General features: G+C 34.5%; 1 protein-coding gene across 3 annotated transcripts in view; it reads left to right on the forward strand.

Moving 5' to 3' along the window:
• Window positions 1-18,421, forward strand: part of LOC136042125 (protein Spindly-like) — a 97,474-nt gene that overhangs the window by 12,835 nt on the left and 66,218 nt on the right. Inside the window, exon 1 of one of the 3 annotated variants that reach the window (XM_065727031.1) lies at window positions 16,184-16,314. The exons of 1 other annotated variant lie outside the window; for it this stretch is intronic. The gene's annotated coding sequence lies outside the window, so the exon portion shown is untranslated. Of the gene's footprint in view, window positions 1-16,183; window positions 16,315-18,421 lie in introns of those variants that run through there. One more of the 3 variants, XM_065727034.1, reaches the window with a different exon arrangement.

The raw sequence follows: 18,421 nt of genomic DNA on the forward strand, positions 1-18,421 counted from the left end.
TTTGTTAGGAAGTATGGGTGGATCCCATGGGACAGAACCTAAACCGAACAGGAGTGGTGGAGGCAGAGCCTCATCGATATTGAAAACTTCGAAACCATGGATGCCGTGACCTGCTGGTGTTTGGTATTGGTGAAAAACAAAATGCTACCGGAACAGAATTTGTATCCTAACCTGAAACCGGCAGGATTATTTATTTCCACTGTTCCATTTTCAAATGTCAATGTCGAGAGGTTTTATAGTGCTGTAAAAGTAGTAAAAACTGACCGTCAGGATAAATTGAAAACATAAACTTTGCGGATGATTCTAAAATCAAAATATGGAATGAAAAGTGCTCAAGAAAGTGTGGATGGTGAAGATGATTAGTTACTTCACCACAAAAGAACGGTGAAAGCTTCAGCCACCATACAAAAAATGTTGAAGACACAACAGGGGAAGATAAGGTCTGATTATGTTTTACAAGTTACGATTGAACAGTATTAAACATCTTGTACTGTAATCTACATTACAGTATTACATTTTCTTTTTTTATTTGCTTATTATTATTTGAAGTATATTTGAAGCTATTTGTATTTAGCTGATGATTAAAAAGCACTTTAAACGGCATGACAAGACATTCTATTATGGTAGTGATAGCTAGACTTCAATCTAAGAAGCCAAAATATGTTACCTTTCAATGGTACGGGTAAAATGAGATAGGGAGAAGCGGTTCAGGGAGTAATTAGAAAATGGGAGATTTTTAGGGATTTTTGAACTGAAGATGGGGATTTCTAGGGATTTTTCAGCTCTTTATAAGGGATTTAAAAAATGAGAAAGTGGAAACACTGATTCGAAGATTGATTGAAATTTAAAGATTGAATGAAATTTGAAGGAAACATTGAGGACTGTTAATTGAGTTTAAGATGGTTTGTGGAAGAGATGTAAATATTCAGCTAGGAAAACATAGATAAAATTCTAGTTAATTGACTTCTTGCTATCTCAGAAAGGGTTCAGGTTATGAAAATTAAACTTTCAGGGATGAATCTACAGACTAAGGTATGTCCCGGGGAGGTATGTTGAAGCAACTACCTCCACTCCTTCTCCCTCTAGAGGGCCCTGACCTTTGATGACCTTTAAAAATATGTGTTTTATAAAAGTAAAACTTTGCAAAATAGATCATCTGCTTAAGTGAAGTACAACAAAATTGTTTTCAGCTTCATAACTTCGCTCAATTCCATTTTCTAAAGTTTTAAAGATATGCAAATACATTTTCTAAATAAAAGAAAAACATTGATATGGCTCAAAATTCTACTCAAATAACAGGAATTACATTTTCAGAACTAAAGGCAGAGAAAATACAACTAGTAACTGAAAATTAAGGTAAAACGTTGTTTTGTCGAAATTTCATTAGGTATAGACCTGTCATGTACCCAAATTTCAGGGCCCTCTAGAGGGAAAAGTAGTAGAGGTGGGTACTTTAAAATACCTTCCCAGGACATACATTGGCCTGTAGATCCATCCCTGAAAGTTTCATTTTCCTAACCTAAACCCTTTCCAAGGTAGCAAGAAGTCAATTAACTAGAATTTTACCAAAACATAATTGATTTGGAAGAATTTTGTTGCTAAATTCAAAGATTCATTTGATGCAATTGTGACTAGGCTTATGTAAGCTCCTTTGGTAACAGTTTAGGCTAAATCTGTAGCATTGTGGTTCTCTAGAAAAAGACATAATTGGCTAACAAGAACTTTCCTCCTCACAGAAAATCCTTCCGAAGTGAGTCCCTCCTCCTGCAGAAAATATTTCCCCCCCCAAACATTCTGCATACTTACCAATAACAAATACTATATGTGGGTAATGGGCAGATTGTGTAAACTATAGGCCTTTCAATTACACTGAATCAAACTGCTTAATCTTTCGAGGATATCTTACCTGTTGTCTAAGGCTCTTAGCTTTTAAAGAGTTATGTGAAACTTAGCACACTTCATATATTTGGAATTAGTGTCAATTCTTTTGATGTGTCTGTTGTTATTACAATTGTGTTTTTAGAATTTTGATTACTAATGGGCCATGTCGCTTCTACTTAATATTTAGTACTACGAAGTGTTGGATCTATAAACAACAAATTAAGAGAAATAGACTAAATCACGTTCCAAAAGCCAATAAGTATGCTTCAAAGCCGTCGAACCACTTTTACGCATGAACTGAGACGGAAACCTGTTTTGTGTAGATTGAATCAAACTGAACCGAAAATGTCGTTTCATTTTTTTTTTTTGTGTGTATATGGGCACGGTACAAAAAAGTGCCAAAATGGGGTGGCGTGGCAAAAATCAAAAAGTGAACACGGGCTGTTCCATTTTATGGAAGCCTAATTAAGAAATAAATTTGAAAATAAAGCCATGATACTTGTAAAGAAAAATAAAAAATATTTTAAAAACTTTCAGAAACGGTTCAATAAAAAAGTCTTGGATAAATTGAAATTAGGAGGGACAACACTCGCCAAAATTTTCTGTTCATTCTACAAAACTCATGAAACTCAGATTAAATTTTTCCTTGAACAACATTATTCCAACAGTCATGAAACTGGGGAAGAACCCAAATGGTTATAGTATAAAGGCCCTTTTCTATCTCTTTTTATAGTTTTTGCTTTTTTATTCCTTTTAAATACCAGAAGAACAGCCATAGCAGAGTAAACTAGAAATAACGAATCATTTGAAGCTTGATTTTGTGCCAAATTTATCATAAGTATATTACACGGCTACATTTTGATTTTTTGAATTTTTACCAGTGCAGACTGATATATGCAACCCAAATTTCTAAGCCAGGTTTCAGAAAAATGCTGAACGTAGTCGAGGCTTAAGAAAACTTTATGTTGACTTGTATTTTAGTCAAAACACTGCATTGCTTATTTTTAGCTTGTTTTTCAAAAACTCAGGCTTACTTTTGGTTCGAAACTTGGCAGCACTAAAGCAAAGCTATAAAAAGGCTGTTTTATCAAGGGGACGTCATTTAAATTTATTTCTGCATTTCATTAAGGAACGATGTTCCTTAAGATTTTCGATTTTCTAAAAGAAATGGGTAAATTTTCTTAGTTTTTAGGAATGATTCCTTTCCAGTTCAGCCAATTTGTGGAAAAAGAAGAATTGGCATAAGTATCTATTTTTTAATGTTCCTTACTTCAATTTAAAGGGCAAGTTATCAGTCCTTGTTATTTCTTTAAAAAACAATTTACTAAAATAAGAAAAATTTGCCTAATCCTCTTCAGTCTACAGAAGTTAAGATTTCCAATCAAACGTAAAATACGAGGAACGAAGTTCCTCACTTTTTCTATTTGGCAACATTGACTTTACTGAGGGAATTCGAAAAGAGGGTCAATTTGCCGGATGGATTGTAAGTTAAATTTAGTTTTTCTTTTGCTTTTCTAAAAACAATTTATATGTCACAAGATATAAGGGATTTCAGAAGAGGGGGAGAACTATCCTGATATGAAAAAGGTATAAGGTATGAAAAACTCTATAATTATGCAGGTATGAAAAAGGTTTTCTTATGTCACCTGTTATAATAGGTGTTTTGAATTAGAGAAGGTATCCATTAGATTTAAAATTACATTACAAACAAAATATTACTAAATATAAGGCAAAACAAAAGAATAAACCCAACTGAGTAATAAGAAATGTCTCATCCAGTGTTGCCAGATCAGACGGAGAGGATTATGCATCCTTGAGCCCAAAATTATGCTGTTTTGGACAAATTTATGCTACGCTTCTATATTTTCCCAGGTTAAACGAAAAAGTTGATCAGTTAAGACAAGTCAAATTTTGTCTTGTCTTAATAAAGATTCTGAATAGAATATAATCTGATAGTAATAGCCTAATAGTTTATTTTTAACCCGTTAAGGGAACAAAAGCGGGGTATAAACAAAAGAGGCAAAGAAAAAGGTAAAATTGCATAGAAAATAAGTAAAAAGGCTTTTTTTTATGTCCAGGGGAAGGATCTTGGTTCACAATTTGGTTCATGCTTTTCATCTTGTTTCGCAACTCGTCTTTCTTCTCGAAGCGGTTGGCGGCATTTGAAAAACATAGTGTTTTACATGATCATCAAAATTTTACTTCAGATACATTAAAAAAAGAAGAAAAAATGCGGTTCATCTTCAATGATCTTCTTCATCTTCGCTTTCAGATTTGACTTCTTGACCAGGGGGTGGGGTGGCTACGTAGAGGTTCTCGGAATTGTGGATTTTGATCTAATTGTCTGTAGGGACATATTCGTAGCAAACTGTATCATTTGTTCTTAGTTGCGACTTTGTGACCAGCACAGCTTCAATATTTTCTTTCTTCAACCTATTCCGCTGTTTTGTCTTGACATCACTGATCCAAGAAAAAATTCTTTCTCAGTCTGCGTTCGAATGCGGCAGGGAGAGCACCCTCTCGGCGAGTTCTGCCAGATCTGGAAAACTCTTTCGTCGGTAATGTTTCTCATTTCGTGTATTTTTTCCCCACATCAAGTCTGTAGTAATTTTGCTCATATCTATCTTTTCGGAGTCACTAAAAGCATATGGCAGCTTGCACCATTGGGAGTCAATATCTGTGAGTTTTGGCATGAGACTTGGAAATCGGTTCACTACGACACCTAGTGACGGAATACTGATTCTTTCAGTTCCCAGGGTCATCTTGGGATTAACAAACTGAAGGGACTTCAAAAAAGATGACCGTGCGGGAATCGCTTGAGCGTCTGTGTCGATGAGGTAATGTAGAAACCTAAACACCTAAACGCTGTGCCGAAAATTTTGCTTTAGTTTGGTCGAAAAATTCGATAGACCATCTTTGGTGTTCGTTTTATTGATGTGACGTTATGAGTTGTTCTACATCGTCTTAGATTATGCTACAATTATGCTATCATAAGGAGGATTATGCTTGGATGCTTTTGGTTCCTAATTATGATACGTTCCGCATAATTATGCTACATCTGGCAACACTGGCCTCATCTCTTAAGAGCCTCTGAATATTTTTGAAACCATGACTTAATATCTGAACGAAAAACAAACACAGTTCTTTGTATTGTCACAGAGCAACATTTTAAAGTCTCCACTACAAAAATGTGTTCTCTCCCACAGTACCGGGTTTTGCTCGGCTAGTTTGCGTGATAGCAATATTCATAAATTTGAGAACCAAATCCATCTACATGCAAAATAGCTCCTTAATGTACGCGAAATAATGTGTACACGTGAAGACATTCGTCAAGCCTGAAACAAAGAGGTGCGTCTACTTTCAGAATGACGTGAGAGGTTGGCCACTCTTAACTCATATATGTCAGGTGGCGCGTGCCAAGTGTGGCAAAACTGCGCTGGAAATATGACATTCCGAGATGTACACAAGGCACGGTGAAGTGGGCAACCCCTTGGAATAACACCAAGAGACTTTTATTGTATGGGGATGAGATGCAGAGTCAGTGATCTTTTTGAAACAAAGAGGATGTAATGGCCGACATCTTTGCCTTGGCATGCCGTTATATTTTGAAAAAAAGTTGTCGATATGTCCACATTTTTCTTTTAGAAAAAGTTATAGTTTCAGTTGTTATCTCGATAAAAAGAATGTGAAGGAAATACAAAGAAATATAGCAACAGGTTAAATTTGATAGTACCAAATGTGAGCTCCGATGTGAGTCCGAGATGACATACCCCATCACAGGAAAGGATTAGCTCTAAATCAATAGGTTATACAACGAAAAGAATTTAAAAAAATAATAGTGATGAACTCCAAGGAATTACCTTCGTTATAGGCATGCATTTGGAGATTCCATTCTTTTTTTAAGGGATATTTCGGTTATTTTGAAAATGTCAGCCATGATATATGTAAGTTTTTGAGAGAGCGTTTAGGTGCAAAGGTCCCTAGATGCATATCCACCTTTTTCAATGAGAAAGGGGTATAACTTAATTTCAAAGCACCACATTATTAACAATATTTATTACCTGTGTAAAAAAGTAGAAAAAACGTAAGGAAAAAAATGAAAAACAATACATTGCAAAATAAAAATGAGGCCAACTTAGCGGAGTAGATGCAACACAAGAAAACATAATAGCCTTCAGAACAACCATGAAAAAATCATAATTTGGCTCAAATCCAACTCCAAACTCCGTTTTTACTCCTTTTTTTTTGTCGTTTATGCAATTATAAGGAAAAAAGAAATCACCAATTCAACAGCACAAACACATAAATAAACATACAGCATAAAAAAAAGACAGAAGGAGAAAGGAAAACTGTTTTCCTACTTTAGAATATAGATCAGTACTTGAATGAGGCCTTAAACCTACTCATCCATCCAATTACATAGGTCAAACAGCATAGCTATACACAATCAACCATAAAGAATAATCCATGGACAGGCAGTCGTGTCGTAAGTAAGTATAAGTCGTCATTTACAAAATATCAAAAACGATAATAAACATAAATAATTCAGAGGCGACAACCCAACACAAGGGCTCATCAGGAGAATACACACTTGCCTATAGGGTTTCGGCACTTTAAATTCCCTACCCAGGCAAGTGGCGTGCCTACAATAAATTCTTTATAGTGTCCCCGTGCTAGGTTTCACCCCCGAATTATACCCCAAATTATAATTAAAAGATCAGTGACACCTTGCTTAGATGTCTGAGGACAGAATTTGCATTCTTTATATAACAAAATAATAAAAAACAAAAAAAAAATATATAACAAAAAAAATAGCTATATTTGTTTGTTTTTTTTTATTCACATAGAGATGCTAATTATATTCAACCTGTAAAAACCGTTTATCTTTGACATGCTTCAGTCAAAATAAAACTCAAAATAAAAATATAAAAAAATATCCCATTTCTACCAATAATTCTTTGATTCCGAGCTCGAGTTGGAATTCCTAGCAAAAAACTTCGCGTACTTACAAAAAGAAATACTAGGATTAATTTGCTTAGCCCTTCTTCGTAAACACCCTCCAAAACAACACTAAAAGCTGTACACGGGGGATCACAAACAAGTAATGAAGCTGAGCCTCCACAACGCAGTTTTAGAGAGCCTTAGTTCTTTTAAGTGCTCCTTAAGAACTTCTAATCTTAGCATTAAGATGTCCATAAAGCAAAACACAGATAATTTCAAAATCTGGCAAAATCGACAAACCAAAACACAAATCTTTTTGCAGGTTTTATCGTGTGTATTTTAAAAACCGAAACACGAATAAAAGTTAAGTTTAACAACGCGGTTTTTTGATCAACCTAAAGAGCAAAGTTATAACTCAAAACACAATCATAGCCCTGTAGTTTGTGCAGCAAGTATTTGTAAAACTGGTTCAAAGTAACTGACTCGTGATGTTTCCCTATATTTGTAGAACTCTGTAAAACTGTTACTTTCCTGAAAACTGAACTTTCTTGTGACTTCCAGAGCTGCAGACAACTTAAGGATGTTCAGGAAAGAGCCTATAGTTTGTTCCTATTCGGGATAGTAAGAGACAAGTTTTAGAGAATCAGACATCATCTAGTTTATCATCCAGTTGCCATCCTCAGACATAATTTTGGACCTTTCAACATCACTAAGCGAAATAGTTATCTCAAAATGTTGATTGGATGTGTTTTGGGAAATGATTGGCGTGAGGTGGAGGCTATTTGCCTTAAAATCACTTCATACTATTAAAAAAGGCACTAGCCCTAACAATTTTCAATCGACTTAGCTCTTTTTAAAGTTTCTATGAAAACTTCTTCAATACCGAAATGTCCTGGTCTAAAACAAACCAAAGAAAATTAATAATAATAAATGAATAACACACTGTGCCCGTATTCCTCTTTATTTGCGCTGCCTATGATAATAGCACTGACATTCATGTAACAGCTTTGCTTCCTGACACTTTATTAATGTATTATGTTATTATCTAAATGCAATTAATCAGTGCTTATATCAGTAACTCAAATACTTTCTACCTTTCTATTTTCTTAGCACTTGTCACTTCTTTCTAAATTTTTTCTTTGTGCGATTTTTTGCCCCTGTATATATTCCTGTTTTATGGTCATACTGACTAGATTCTAAGGAGAAACATCCCTACTCTCTTCTTTAGGGGGATCTACTTACTATGATTTAATTATCACTTGGATATATTTACAAAGCCAAAACTTTATATTTTGTGACAAAATTATTCCCGTAGTCCATTACAGCTCTACAAAATTCCATTGGCAGAAATCACGTCATACTGAAAAACTTTTGAGTATACCTTTCAAAATTTAAAGGAAAGGGGCAAATGCCTGGGGCACAACTAAAGTGCATTATTTTCTTTAAGGATCTATAAGTAAAGGAACGATATGGCTCAACTATAATCGAAAACCTAAGAAACTTCGTCTTGATAACAAAACAAAAAGAGGATACTGACGATGCAAAATATCGTGGTTGCAGCCAGTTTCCTTCTTTTTAAAGTCTAGCAGATTTCCCTTGCTGTTCAAGCCAAGGTACTCTAATTTGAAGAGATTAAATTTTTTTTCAAAATCATCCTATTTTCTTTTGGTTATATACTTTTAATTTTAAGGTTAACGAAAAAAATTTACTATTCCTGAATCACGTTCTTCACTATAACTATAAAATTTTCACATATTAATATGTGTTGGACATCATTAACTGTTTGTTACATTTAAATTTATACGTTGTCATAGCAGAGTGGTCTCTTCTAGGTATTCGTAGAATTCGTGGGAATTCTACCTATTCGTAGAATTCGAGTTCAAACCACTTGCTGGCAACGCATGATGGCATGGCAACATGCAGCTTAAGTTGGGGTTAGGTAGGTGTTACGGTTAGGTAAGTGTTAGGGCTAGGTAGGTGTTAGGGTTAGGTAGGTGTTAGGGTTAGGTAGGTGTTATTAGGTAGGTGTTAAGGTTAGGTAGGTGTTAGAGTTAGGTAGGGTTTGGGGTTAGGAGGTTAGGTTTTAGGGTTTCATATTTATAGGTGAGTGTGGCTCTATTAGTAGTGTCGATGGCCTAGTGTTCTTTTATTTTATATATTTTGTTGTCTCTATCTCCCCATCGGACAAGCTTTGCTTTTTAGGGGAGGTAGTAACCATTTTTCCTTTATTATCTGTTTAATGAACAAATCATTCCCTCTGTCTCTCTCTTATATAAGTTGCTTTTTTTTCGTCATATCAAAAGTCAGTTGAAAGGAAGAAAGAGAGAATTAAAAACATCTTTGGTTTAAATGGTTGGGCAAACGGTGCTCAAATAAGATTTGAGAGTACAGTGAAGTAAGGAGTGTCCTTCAGAACTGAAGGATTCGAGTTCAACCCAATGTGTGGCAACGATTGTCAAACATGCAAAAGCATGCTTAGGTTAGGTTAAGTTAGGCTATATATATTTCCTTTTTATGGTCATAAACTAGGGATTTGATCACAATGATTTAATTATTATTTGGATATATTTACAAAGTCCAAACTTCATATTTTGCGTCATTCATAAGAAGTTGGGACAAAATTTCAGCTTTAGTGTAAAGAGCGAGGTATTGACGAGTACAAACCCATTCATCTATATATATAAAAATAAGTTGTCTGTCTGTCTGTGGGTCTGTGGATCTGTGGATCAGGTGACGTCATGTTTCGGCTGACGTCATGAAATTAGTTGCCGTCATTTTTTTTATGACGATGCTTAGTATATTGTAAAACACATTAATTTGGTTAATAATATACCATTTAAAACACCAAAATGAACATGCTGGAGTAGTCACTCGGTGAGAGAGGGTGTCAGAACGGAGAATGAAGGTCCCAGGTTCAAATCCTGGTTAGGCTAAAAAAGGTAAAAAACTAAAATCTATATAAAAACGAGTTGTATGTATGCATGTTTGTTTATTTGTAAAAAGAGCGTTTGCATATGATGTCATTATTAGTACATACGGCTTTGTATATGCAGAGACAATGGGAAAGCCAAGAATGTTGTATATTCGCAATTTTTACGTAGTTTAACTCCGGCAGACGAAATGAATGCTTGCCTAAAAAATTCTAATTTATAGGCACACGTAAAAATATTAAAATTAACTACAAATATGCGTGTCCGATTGCAAAACGATGACTCTGGTCAAACAGTAGACTCAATTTCAGGACGTATACAACTACCTGCTGATTTCTGTAATTTAGTGACGTCCAAAAATGAATTGATTGAAAAAGTATTTCCGAATATTCTAAAAAATTATAAAAATAATAAATGGCTAAGTGAAAGAGCGATTCTCGCACCCAAAAATATAGACGTCCACGAAATCAACAATATTGTTTTGAACAAGATTCGAGACCAGGCAGTCCTTTACAAGTCAGTCGACACAGTTTTGGAACCAAATGAAGCGGTTAATTATCCATCTGAATTTTTAAATTCCATAGATCCTTCAGGGTTTCCACCACACGTGCTACAACTAAAAATAGGCGTACCAATAATACTTTTAAGAAATATCAACCCACCAAAGCTTTGCAATGGCACGCGACTTGCCGTAAAAAAAAACAATGGAAAACATAATAGAGGCCACAATCTTGACTGGGCCTTATGAGGGTGAGGCTGTTCTTATTCCTCGCATTCCCATGATTCCAACGGATCTGCTTTTTCAATTTAAAAGACTGCAATTCCCAATTCGATTAGTATTTGCATTCACCATTAACAAAGCTCAAGGTCAATCATTAGAAAAATGTGGTATAGATCTTAATCCTGATTGTTTTTCCCATGGACAATTGTACGTTGCATGTTCGAGGGTCGGTAAACCTGACAATGTATTTATATGCAGCGACAATTGGACAGCGAAGAATGTTGTTTATTCGCAAGTTTTACGCAGTTAATTTGTATTGTATCTATCTATATAAAAACGAGTTATGTGGATGCATGTTTGTTTGTTTGTAAAAAAAGCGTTTGTATATGACGTCATTATTAGTACTTACGGCTTTGCATATGCACAGACAATGGGAAAGCCAAGAATGTTGTTTATTCGCAATTTTTACGTAGTTTGAAACACATATATAAATCTATCTATATTCACAGGTGGGACACAGGGACACAACTACAATGGCGAATAACTAATATGGCGCGTAACGACTTACGCGCACGGGGGGGCTTGGGGGGGCGCGAAGCGCCCCACCAACTAGGTGTTGGGGTGGCGCGAAGCGCCACCCCAACAGCTAGTATACGTAATAAAAACATGAGAATACAGAAGTTCGTTACGTAAGCTAATTTGTAAGTTACGTATATTTTTTACTAATAAAAAGATTCGTGAAAAATTTAAAGTTCTAGTTGCCTTGATAAGTAATCAAAAAATCGGAGGGCAACTAGGCGTCCTCCCCCGCTTCTTTTTTTCTCAAAATCATTTGATCAATACTATGAAAAAGCCAATTAGCCAAAAAAATAAATATGTAAATTTCGTTTTAATTATTCATAATTAGAAATTAATTTTAAAAAAAACAAGTTTTTTAACGGAAAGTAAGGAAAGACGTTAAAACTTAAAACGAACAAAAATTACTTCGTATATGAAACGGCTGCTTTCTCATCAACGCCCCGCTCTTTACGCTAAAGTTTTTTTACTGTTTTAAAAAGTAGAGTAAAGAGAGAGAGTCAAACTATAGCGTAAAGAGTGGGGCTTTGATGAGGAAGCACTTACTTGGATTGAATTTTCCAGAGGATATTTCCCTGGGGAGAGGGTTTTTTCTGTGGAGGTGGTGCCAGATTTCCTAGCGTTATTGAAAAAACAAAAAGAAATTAAATAAAAAAACAAGTTTCCTTCAACTGGAAGTAAGGAGCAATATTAAAACTTAAAACGAACAGAAATTATTCCGTATACGAAGAGGGTTTTTAACACCTCGCTCTTTACACTAAAGTTTAAATTATGTCCCAATTCTTTAATAATGACTCCTGAAACACAAAGGTAGTTTAATTAGAACAATAAGTAACGTTTTTATAACGCCAAAAAACTTTAGCTTGAAGAGCGTGGTGTTGAGGAAGGGGCATCCCCCGTCGTATACGTATTAACTTCTGTTCATTTTAAGTTGCAATATTGTTCCTTACTTTCAGTTGAAAATAATCTTTTTTTTTACTTAATCAAACAGTTCGTGGTAACGAACTGTAAGTAGGAGCGACCCGGCTCAATAGTAAACGAAACTCTAAAAACCGGAACTTTGATGCTAAGAGATATATCAAAAGAATCGGATTTTTACGCTGATTTTAAATATATAAGTTTCATCAAATTAGGTTTTTGTCATCAAAAGTTACGAGCCTGAGAAAATTTGCCTTATTTTGGAAAATAGGGGTAACACCCCCTAAAAGTCATAGGATCTTAACGAAAATCACACCATCGAATTCAGTGTATCAGAAAACCATATAGAAAAAATTTCAAGGTCCAATCTACAAAAATGTGGAATTTTGTATTTTTTGTCAGAAGACAGATCACGGGTGCGTGTTTTGTTTTGTCATTTGTTTGTTTTTTTTTTGTTTTTTTTTTCCCCAGGGGTCATCGTATTGACCAAGTAGTCCTAGAGTGTTGGAAGAGGGCTCATTCTAACGGAAATAAAAAGTTTTAGTGCCCTTTTTAAGTGACCAAAAAAATTGGAGGGCACCTAGGCCCCCTCCCACGCTCATTTTTTTCCAAAATCAACGGATCAAAATTTTAAGATAGCCATTTTGTTCTGCATAGTCGAAAACCATAATAACTATGTCTTTGGGGATGACTTACTCCCCCACAGTCCCTGGGAGAGGGGATGCAAGTTACAAACTTTGACCAATGTTTACATACAGTAATGGTTATTGGGAAGTGTACCGACGTTTTCAGGGGGATTTTTTGGTTTGGGTGTGGGGTTGAGGGGAGGTGGCTATGTGGCAGGATCTTTCCTTGGAGGAATATTTCATGAAGGAAGCGAAATTCAATGAAAAGGGCGCAGGATTTTCTAGCATTACTATTAAAAAAAAACAATGAAAATATAAACATGAAAAAGTTTTTTCAAGTGAAAGTAAGGAGTAGCATTAAAAATTAAAACGAACAGAGATTATTACGCATATGAGGGGTTCTAAAAATACTTAGCATAAAGAGCGAGGTATTTAGGAGGAGATAGATACGTCGCTCTTTATGCTAAAGTATTTTTAGTAATTTCACCTATTTATCCTACGGCCTTTTTGATTCAGGGGTCATTCTTAAAAGAATTGGGACAAAACTTAAGATTTATTGTGAAGGGCGAGGTATTAACGAGGGGACAAACCCCCTCATATATATAATTAAAAATATAAGAATATAAAAGTTTGTTACGTAAGTTAATTCTTAAGTTACGTGTATTTTTTACTAATAAAAACGTTCGTCAAAAATTAAAAGATCTAGTTGCCTTTTTAAGTAACCGAAAAATTGGAGGGCAACTAGGCCTCTTTCCCCACCCCTTATTTCTCAAAATCGTCTGATCAAAACTAAGAGAAAGCCATTTAGTCAAAAAAAAGAATTAATATGCAAATTTCATTTTAATAATTTATTTTAGGAGAGCCAAAATCAAACATGCATTAATTCGAAAACGTTCAGGAATTAAATTAAAAAAAACATAGTTTTTTTAACTGAAACTAAGGAGCGACATTAAAATTAAAACGAACAGAAATTGGTCCGTATATGAAATAGGTTGTCCCCTCCGCAATCCCTCGCTCTTTACGCAACAGTTTGACTCTTTGCCACAATTCTACTTTATAAAACAATTCAAAACTTTAGCGTAAAGAGCGAAGGATTGCGGAGGGGACAACCCATTTCATATACGGAGTAATTTCTGTTCGTTTTAAGTTTTAATGTCGCTCCTTACTTTCATTCAAAAAAAACTAGTTTTTTTATTTAATTCAATTAAAGATTCAACACAACGATTAGAAAGAAGTAAGGGCAGCATCATCTATGAACAAAGCAATTTGCCCGGCCTGTTTTGCTGTTAGCCAATATTGGTTAACTGCGGTCATAACAAATATATAATTAATGTTTGTCTGAGATGCTCATTATCAAAGTTTGTTCCCATGAAATATTTGATAAAATTTTATTGTGATAAACAATTTTATTTGAACCATTTTGTTCAGTTGAATTCTGGCATTGAAAGAAAGAGGCAGTGTTTCCACTATAGGGATTTCCCCCCTAAAATCGTGATTTTTTAAGTCTTTTAGGGACGAAAGTTTTTTTTAGGGATTTGGGGATTTTCTAGGGATTTTTCCTCTCCCATGGACTTTTAGGGAAATTTTTGGGGGGTTTTCCTTTAATTTGTTCATCATCATCATCTTCTTGTTCAGAGAAGCAGGATAATTCGATTTAGGATCCGTTCCCTTGGGAATTAAACTTGTAATCACAGAGAAGAACTTCTCCAGTTGCTTAAAAAATTTTAACACCACACAGATTTTGAGATGTACAGGAGTCCTAAGTAACAAACTAGCAACAAAGAACTGTTTGAAACAGTTCCATGCTGATGTGGGCTTCAAACAATAATTTCAGCTTGGACTGTTCTCGATTAATGAAGTCATATGGTTTGTCATATTTGGGTTGTTTCTTCATAAGATTATTTGGTAGACAGCATATCATTTTTTACAGGTCAGATAAATAAAATTATAATATATTTTGATAGTTTTATAGGGTACGTAGCTGTTCTTACTGTAGTAAATTTTTTGACAAGCATTGCATGTACGATTCTTTTTCTCCACAGTACTTGTATGATGTTTACGATTTTTGTGTTAAATAAAAAAACTTGAACTCGAACTTGTAGCCAGCTTTATAAGTACTGACGTGAATAATAGAGGTAGGCTATAACTATTCGAACACCTCTCTTACCGTTTCATTGCCCTAGTCTTTAACAGACAAACAAACTGACCGCCATTTTTTTAAAAACAATGGCACATGTAGGAATAAATGGATTGTGTGTTTTTGGCAAGCCTACGTACCCAGGGGAAAATCGTGAACCTTTATACTATAATTGGTAAATTTTTTGTTGTTCATTTTTTTGACTTACAAATAAAGTGAACATACCACTCGATATCTTTTTTTATGTTCTTTACAAATATAACAATCACTTCTGTCGCAAATTCAAATTTAAGCACAATTCGAGCTCTTGAAACCAAAATATTTCTAGTTTTGGGGTATAAACAAAGCTTAAAATTTTGGTCTCAGCATTAAACTTCCTGCAGAAGGACTATTTGGAATCAACTAGTGCTTTAGAAATCGATGTGAACAATCGGAAGTTTTAACTTCCCCTTGAAAGCGTTTACTTGGGTCCAAACGGACCAGATTCCCACTGTACCTAAAGGTCAGATACCGTCGTCCCCCCTAATTCAATCGAAGTAGTTCTCAAAGCTGCACAGGCGTTCCATATCAAATTAGTAGCCCAGATACAGAAAAGGTTCCATTTCGAAGACGACATTTACAAATATGCTGAAATGGTTGACCCAGTGTCAGCTCAATCACTTCAGCCTGCCTCTCAGCTACGTTTTGTTAGGAAGTATGGGTGGATCCCATGGGACAGAACCAAAACCGAGCAGGAGTGGAGGAGGCAGAGCCTCATCGATATTGAAAACGTCGAAACAATGGATGCCGTGACCTGCTGGTGTTTGGTATTGGTGAAAAAAAAAATGCTACCGGAACAGAATTTGTATCCTAACCTGAAAACGGCAGGATTATTCATTTCCACAGTTCCATTTTCAAATGTCAATGTCGAGAGGTTTTTCAGTGCTGTAAAAGTAGTAAAAACTGACCGTCAGAATAAATTGAAAACATAAACTTTGCGGGGGATTCTAAAATCAAAATATGGAATGAAAAGGGCTCAAGATAGTGTGGAGTGTGAAGATGATTAGTTACTTCACCACAAAAGAACGGTGAAAGCTTCAGCCACCATACAAAAAATGTTGAAGACACATAAGGGGAACATAAGGTCTGATTACGTTTTACAAGTTACGATTGAACAGTATTAAACATCTTGTACTGTAATCTACATTACAATATTACATTTTCTTTTCTATTTGCTTATTTTTATTTGAAGTATATTTGAAGCTATTTGTATTTAGCTGATGATTAAAAAGCACTTTAAACGGCATGACAAGACATTCTATTATGGTATTGAGAACTAGACTTCAATCTAAGAAGCCAAAATATGTTACCTTTCAATGGTACGGGTAAAATGAGATAGGGAGAAGCGGTTCAGGGAGTAATTAGAAAATGGGAGATTTTTAGGGATTTTTGAACTGAAGATGGGGATTTCTAGGGATTTTTCAGCTCTTTATTAGGGATTTAAAAAATGAGAAAGTGGGAACACTGATTCGAAGATTGATTGAAATTTAAAGATTAAATGAAATTTGAAGGAAACATTGAAGACTGTTAATTGAGTTTAAGATGGTTTGTAGAAGAGATGTAAATATTCAGCTAGGAAAACATAAATAGAATTCTAGTTGATTGACTTCTTGCTATCTCAGAAAGGGCTTAGGTTATGAAAATTAAACTTTCAGGGATGAATCTACAGACTAAAGTATGTCCCAGGGAGGTATGTTGAAGCAACTACCTCCACTCCTTCTCCCTCTAGAAAGCCCTGACCTTTGATGACCTTTAAAAATATGTGTTTTATAAAAGTGAAACTTTGCAAAATAGATCATCTGCTTAATTGAAGTACAAAAAAATTGTTTTCAGCTTCACAACTTTGCTCAATTTCATTTTATAAGGTTTTAAAGATATGCAAATACATTTTCTAAATAAAAAAAAACATTGATATGGCTCAAAATTCTACTCAAATAACAGGAATTACATTTTGAGAACTAAAGGCAGAGAAAATACAACTAGTAACTGAAAATTAAGGTGAAACGTTGTTTTGTCAAAATTTCATTAGGTATAGACCTGTCATGTACCCAAACTTCAGGGCCCTCTAGAGGGAAAAGTAGTAGAGGTGGGTATTTTAAAATACCTTCCCAGGACATACATTGGCCTGTAGATCCATCCCTGAAAGTTTCATTTTCCTAACCTAAACCCTTTCCAAGGTAGCAAGAAGTCAATTAACTAGAATTTTACCAAAACATAATTGATTTGGAAGAATTTTGTTGCTAAATTCAAATATTCATTTGATGCAATTGTGACTAGGCTTATGTAAGCTCATTTGGTAACAGTTTAGGCTAAATCTGTAGCATTGTGGTTCTCTAGAAAAAGACATAATAGCCTACATGAAAGATGTTTCTAAAGTGATAGTTTTTATGCTATAGGCCTATTTATGATTAGAATTGCCATTCTTGCAATTAATTCTCAATCATTGCCCTTTATAGGCCATGCATAGCTCTAGGCTATGGAAAAAACTAACATAGGCTATGTCTAAAGTCAAAATCATTGCCTACCATCTAATATTTTATTTTGAAAGCTACTTTTTGCTGTCATAGAAAGTGGCCAGGCTAGGAAAATGAAACTTGTAGCCTACTACCTTCACTTCTTCTCCCTCTAGAGGACACTGACCTTTGGTGGCCATTAAAAATCTTTGTTTTATAAATATGAATAGGCCTACTTTGAAAAATAGCCTATATTGAGCTAAGTTGTGAAGCTATAAATATATCTCTTATAGAAAATGCTCACATGTAGAAACTCTTGTAGAAAATTGAATTTTTTTTTTTTTTTTGTATGTTCCTTTATAGAGAGCCAATATTCAACAATTTTAACCTATTTAGAATTACAATTTTCCTAAAGGAAACATCTTAATGCAATCAAAGTGGCACCACTAGGCAAACAGGTAAAATTAGAGCAAACAATATTACTTGCTTTTGTATAAAGTGAATATACCACTTGATGCCTTTTTTAATGCTCTTTATGAATATAATAATTGCTTCTACCAGAAATTCAGATTTAAGCAGTTTTTGGCCTCTTAAAAATGACTTAAATATGGGGTCATTATAAATCTGTAATAGTTTAGAAACAAATTTGGGCTATATATTTTCACATCAGGGGGTGGGGTAGGGGTAAAGCATAGCATATATTAAATACATAAACTAGCCATTGCTGTATTTTATATAGTTAAATTTATAGCAAACAGTATAAGTGGCATTCATAATAGCTGGCTTTCATATTTTTGGCCAAAAACACATGCTTTTATTTAAAATTTGATGTCAAGGAAGAAGAACACATAATAACATTGGAAAAAATAATTTATCCAAATTAATATTGGAAAATCAGTGTAACATTAAAAAAAATAGATTTATAATGAAATAGTAAGTTTAAGATCAATGTTATAAGGTATTTAAGGTTTAAGACCAATTTTTTAGCCTTTTTTATACCCCATATTTAGGTTAGGCTATTTTTAAGAGGTCAAAAAGTGCTTGAACTTTTTGTGCTTTTCAAAAAGAATATTCACTTTATACAAAAGCCAGTAATACTGTTTGCTCTAGTTTTACTCTAGTACCAGCAAACATTCCTTTGTAGATATTTTGATTTGCTGATTACTCACATAGCTAAAAATATAGCCTAAATTTGTTTA

This window comes from Artemia franciscana, unplaced genomic scaffold (genome assembly GCF_032884065.1).
Source record: "Artemia franciscana unplaced genomic scaffold, ASM3288406v1 PGA_scaffold_67, whole genome shotgun sequence".
Taxonomy (NCBI): domain Eukaryota; kingdom Metazoa; phylum Arthropoda; class Branchiopoda; order Anostraca; family Artemiidae; genus Artemia; species Artemia franciscana.